We start from the raw sequence: 6,000 nt of genomic DNA on the forward strand, positions 1-6,000 counted from the left end.
ACATTCGTAACCGAGACGTTCCTTTTCAGTCAGTCATTACAAGTTACATCAGAGACTGACGAAATGGGGGTCTCAATCTAATCTCACCACTGCAGCTGTCTTCCAGTGTTCTGCGCAAGGCCCAGTGTCCGGTTACATAAAGCACCTTAAGTGTAATTTTCCCTTACGTTTGCCCTTATTTTTCCCTTAAACCTAAGGGTGTTGCAGAAAAAAACCCTTAAGTGTTTCTTAAGGGTTTCTTTAAGTGAAACGTCATACACACTTAGAATTTCCCTTAAATACTGTTTTTTCACTTAAGTAATCCCTTAAAAAGCGTTAAGTGTTGCATAAAACCCCTTAACGGTCATTTCCCTAAGTATAACTTAAGGTTTGGAAATCGTAACCTTAAGAGTAACGCGGACAAAAATAAGACGACATGATGACACACTGGACAGAGAAGTGCCAAAGCTGGGTCTGCCTCCTCCGAGGGCAGCGCTTGCAGTTTCACCACCTGATCCCTGAAAGGAGAGGTGGGAACCTTTGGCACATATCCAGGCCAGGGTCTCAAGATGACGTGAGAGTTAGCCGGCCCGAAGTCCAGGCACGCTTCTACAACCGGATATGCCTACTGGTCTCCTAACCTCTTGATGGAGGCCAAGGCAACCAGGAGCGCCTTCCGTGTCCCGTCCAGGACCCACACGTGCAGGTTTCAGAGATCGGGACGCGGGTGCCAGAGAGTGCCCCGTCTCCGAGAAAGGAGGTCCTTCCTCAGAGGAATTGGCCAGGGAGGGGCAGTCACGAGGAGTACCAGTTCGGAGAACCAAGTCCAGGTGGGCCAGTGAGGCGCAACCAAAAGGACATGCTCCTCGTCCTCCCTGATCTTGCATAGGACCTGTGCAAGAAGGCTCACTTGGGGAAACGCATACTTGCTGAGGCCCCGCGGCCAGCAGTGCGCCAGTGTATCCGTGCCGAGGGTCCCCTCGGTCAGGGAGTAAAACCAGCGCAATGGGAAGTGTCTGGCCAAACAGATAAAAATTAGCTGAACCATCTGGGGATGGAGTCTCCATTCCCCGGGATATGGCCAAAGTCGTGAGAGCTCGTCGGCTGCATGATTCAGCTCTCCCGGAATGTGAATGGCGCAAAGCGACCTCTGATGCTTTTGACTCCATAAGAGGAGATGGAGTGCGAGTTGTTGATGATTGATGTACGCTACTGTCGCCATGCTGTCTGAACAGACCAGTACGTGCTTGCCCTCCAGCGACGTCTGAAAATGGTGCAGAGCTAGACGTACGGCCAGCAACTCAAGGCAATTGACATGCCATAGGCGCTGGGATCCTGTCCAGGAGCCTGTGGTGGAGGCATCTGTTGACACAACAACATGCCTGGAAAACCCGGTCTAAGGGCACTCCGGCAAGTAGAAAAGAGAGGTTCGACCACGGGGTGAAGGTTTGACGGCACGCCCAAGTGACTAACACCCGGAACGTGCCCTGTTGCCATGCCCATCTCGGGACTTGATCACGAAGCCAGTGCTGAAGCTGTCTTATATGAAGCAATCCGAGCGGCGTGACTGCCACTGCGGATGCCATATGCCCCAGGAGCCTCTGAAATAACTTCAGTGGGACCACACTCTTGTCCTCGAATTGACTCAGTGACTGCGTGCGCTTGCTCGTAAGCTGAGCGTAAATGGCGACCGAATCAATTTCTATACAGAGAAAATAGATCCTTTGCACGGGGGAGAGTTTGACCCGAAGGCCCAGACGGGCGAGGTGCCGGAACATCAGGTCCCTGTGTTCGCAAACCTGCTCTCAAGAGTGTGCTAGAATCAGCCAGTTGTCAAGATAGCCCTTGTTCCACTCATGCACTGTCTCGACGACCTTTGTGAAGACGCGAGGAGACAGGGCTAACCCGAATGGGAGTACTGTCTACTGATATGCCTGCCCCTCAAAAGCAAACCGAAGAAACGGTCTGTGTCGAGGAAGAATGGAGACATGAAATATGCGTCCTTCAGGTCGATCGCTGCAAACCAATACAAAGGACGAACGCATTCGAAAATGCGTTTGGCTGTCAACATCTTGAATGGAAGCCTGTGAAGGGTTCGGTTCAAGACGTGGAGGTCCAGGATTGGTCGTAACTCACCCCTCTTCTTGAGTACAATGAAGTAGGGGCTGTAGAAGCCAGACCTCATCTTGGCTGGAGGGACGGTCTCGATCGCACCCTTCGCCAGTAGGGCAGCGACCTCCATACGCATAACAGGGGCATTGCCACCCACCAAGGTATAGCGGACTCCCCGGAAGCGGGGAGGAGACCGTGCGAACTGAATCGCATAGCCAAGTCTGATTGTTCACGAAAGCCAGCGGGACAGATTGGGAAGCTCTAGCCAGGCTCCCAAAAACTGAACCAGCGGGGTTATTGGAACTACAGGCGTATCCACGATAGGGCAGCGATGTGGAATGACCGGCCCAGACATGGGAGGCGTAGCGTCCCAGTGTGGGGGCGTGGTCAAATTATGCATCCTGACAGAGGAGGCCAGGGAAGGACGAGTGTTACACGGCGACCTGCTCTGACAGGGGTCTGGCGACAGAGGGGGACGAGAATGGCGAGGCATAGTGTCGCACACTGCCATCCGCGGCCTCTTGGGGCTCGGAGGAAGGGGAGTCAGCTCTTTCTTTAACAGTTTTAGGGTGCCGCCAACCGTGAGGCTAGTGGCGGGGGAAGGAGAACAAAAGATTCTCCCCCGGCCCTGCTACCAGCTTCTGGGAAGAACTGTGCCCTTGCTCCGAGCTGCCCGTCTCAGGAGCGCCGCTTGGCCAGGCGTTTGACAGGCTTAGGGGCGGAGACGGGCCGTGCTGCCTTCCTGCGACAACCTCCTTGGGTGAAGGCTGCTGCATGGGCCCAGCAGGAGGGGCAGGAGGGCGGCCTCGGCGGGAAGCAGGATATGCTTTATCGCCTCAGTCTGCTTCTGGGCGACTCGTAGTGACTGACTGAAAGGGAACAATGGGTTCCTTTCAGTTTTCCACCCCCCTTTCTCAACCCTCCCAGGAATCCACATTTCCAACCACTATGTCTGTGAGTACGCCTGGGAGCAGATATTGGGAGGACATGAAGATGCTTCCAGGATTCTTGGGCTCTCTCATTGTTCTCAAGGGAGAACACTTTGAGACATCCGTGATCACTACGGAGACTGCTCTGAGCTAGCCATCCCTCTTCTCCACAACATTTTTGATGAGCACTCAAGATGTTCCCATTCCATTTGCATGTTTTCATGGATGAAACAAAGGACCCAAGCACATTTAAACAGTTTCACAAGTAGATTTGGACTACATTTGGGTACGAAAGGCACACGAAAGGCACACATTTGGAAAAGCACACGTCTGGAGTTCATACAGACAATGAGCAGATTTGGGTTTCAAAAGGTCGGATTGGATCTTTTGTTAACTGCAGATGACAGAACAATTACGATAATAAAGTTGACCATTGCACATTCTCATCATTGCTGCATAGTTAAATCTTCAAGATTATAATTGTCTGTCAATATTGGCAAACATTGAAAATAAGACCTGAAGTGCAAGTGGACATGAGTTATGAGTCAAAACACTTTTCATAACTGATTCTTGCATCACAACTCTTGAGAAAATCGATTTATCCAGTTATTAATTTTAAGATAAGTTTCTTTTTCATTCTAGCTGTCTCTATATTCATGGCAAGAGAGCTCATGCTTTTACATTTTTGAGGTTGTTTAGCATCAAATCTGTGATGGGAACAACCCCTGACTTGCCAAAGAAGTATCTAACATTGGGAGCAACGTGTATTGTTACAAAGTCACGGCGATGCACGCTTTCAATTTTTGGGCAATTGCCACAAGCTGATTTGGGGTTTAAAACTTTCAGCTCAGAAACCAGGATAGAGTGACGAGAGGACATGTTTGGTCCACGTTTGGTCATAGAATTACAATGAAGCCAAAACCTGCAAAACAACAGGCATTCGGTTGGTTGGACCAAGGTAAGTATACTTGCATTGGAGGAGATCAACATCTCTTTAGGAGAAACACTATATGAGATCATACACCTGACTAGCTTGAACAGCAAATTTGATTTGGCTGAGGGAGTTTGGTATAGCTGAATCAGATGTGGTTTGGAGAATCAAAATTTAATTCAGAACAGCATCTGTCAAGCAGGGATATTTTATGTGGGGTGTTCCTTTAATACTAGTGGTTCAATCTTTCATCTTTTGTTTTTTGATTCTTTAAACCGAACCATATTAACTTCCTTTCCAATTTTCAGTCTGAATTCACAAAGCTCTCATTGTGCTCTGGGTCTGGCTAACAGAATGTAGAACAAGAGAGAGTGTACATGTCTGTGTGTGACTGCATTCAGACTTTCATTCTGGCTTGTTTATGAACAATGACCTTTCTGGAGAGTGCTTCACACCATGTCCAGACGTTCCAGTGAATGGCCATCTATGTGTCTGTTCAATCTGGTACAGTTTTTTGGGAATAATGATTGGAAATTCACAGCATGATTCATTGACACAGCAGGGTCAAGTTGGAGACTAAAATAAACTCTGGTCTGACACTGCATAGATATTCCAGATAAAAATAACACTCAAGTCTTTCCCATAAGTAGCCTACATTTTCCTCTTCAGGTATAAAGCAGAATGATGGTGATTCAAAGAGTTTTGCAAGAGGTGTAGGTGGAGTTTTGACATAAACATACGGGTGGAAATGGAAAAACTTTTTAAAGGTTAGATCTGGATGATTGCATTGATAACTGTTCTAGGAAAAAAAAAAAACACTCACAGATGAGGAATGAAATCCATATCATAAACATTTAGAATTTAAAATAATGCTGTTTAAATTCTTGGAGCGCAAAGCACTTGAATGAATGAGGAAATGCAAAACCATGATATTGTAGAAGAAGAAAATGACTGGTTAGAAGATGAGGACAACTTAAAACCACAAATGTAAAAGAAAATGCTTTGAGGTTCCAGTGAGTGATCATCATCTTCAATAACCACAGGATTCAAATTTGTTCCATATGAAAATTATTCAGTTCATTACATAATTTTATTTGACTGCTGCATCAGATTATTTGCTGCTCAAACTGAGATACTATTTCACGCAAATATATTTAAAAAGAACTGTCACACAATGTTTACAACACAGTCAAGTAAGAACATTCTAATATTCCAGCCATATTTAGAGCAGTAAGCCATTTCATTTTAATATATTTTTTTTAAGTAATGCAGCTGAAAAGGTCTGTTTTGATCTCTAAACGTCACAGTGTTTGCTTCACTTCATCACTCTCAGTTCCGCAGTGTTCCTGTAGAATAAACAAAATCTCTTCTCAGGACATGTCTGTTCATATCAAGTTGTTTATTTTCCACTTTCTGTTTGTACCTTTTTTATTTCAAGAATTTAGCGTTAAGTTTGTCAAAAACCACATAAGACAAAATCTGTGGGCAAATGTTGCAGATGTATGATCCAAGCTGGAGGAGATCTAAAGCATGTATTGCCAGCGAAATGAGAACGTTGAAAGAGGGTTGCTTTATTTTTCAGGCTCAAATTACGTTGCAACTTTGAGTGGAAATCAATCTTTAATTTTTTTCTCTCTCAATAGTTAGTCACTGGAAAAAAAACTGACCAATGAGAAGCATAATTCTGATGAAATTATATACAAAAAATGATCATATTTTATTTATTTATTTGAAGGATACACACACACACCCGGTTTCACAGACAAGGCTTAAGCCTAGTCCCAGACTAAAATGCGTATTTGAGCTGTTTTAACTGAAATCAACTAACATTGGCATATCTTAAAATATGTCAATGCCATTGTTTTGTCTCAAGATGCACACCAGTAATGTTTTTTTCTAAGGCATGTATAAAAGCTACTTAAATGTCCTAACTGAGTTAAGGCCTAATCATGTCTTAATCTAAGCCCTGTCTGTGAAACCAGGCCACAATGTCATGGTTAAAGATAAAATACTGTTCTTGTTAAGTTAAGAAAGTTAACATGCCACTGA

Source organism: Siphateles boraxobius, unplaced genomic scaffold (assembly GCF_051911475.1).
Source record: "Siphateles boraxobius isolate OS27281-9 unplaced genomic scaffold, OSU_SipBor_1 130, whole genome shotgun sequence".
NCBI lineage: Eukaryota > Metazoa > Chordata > Actinopteri > Cypriniformes > Leuciscidae > Siphateles > Siphateles boraxobius.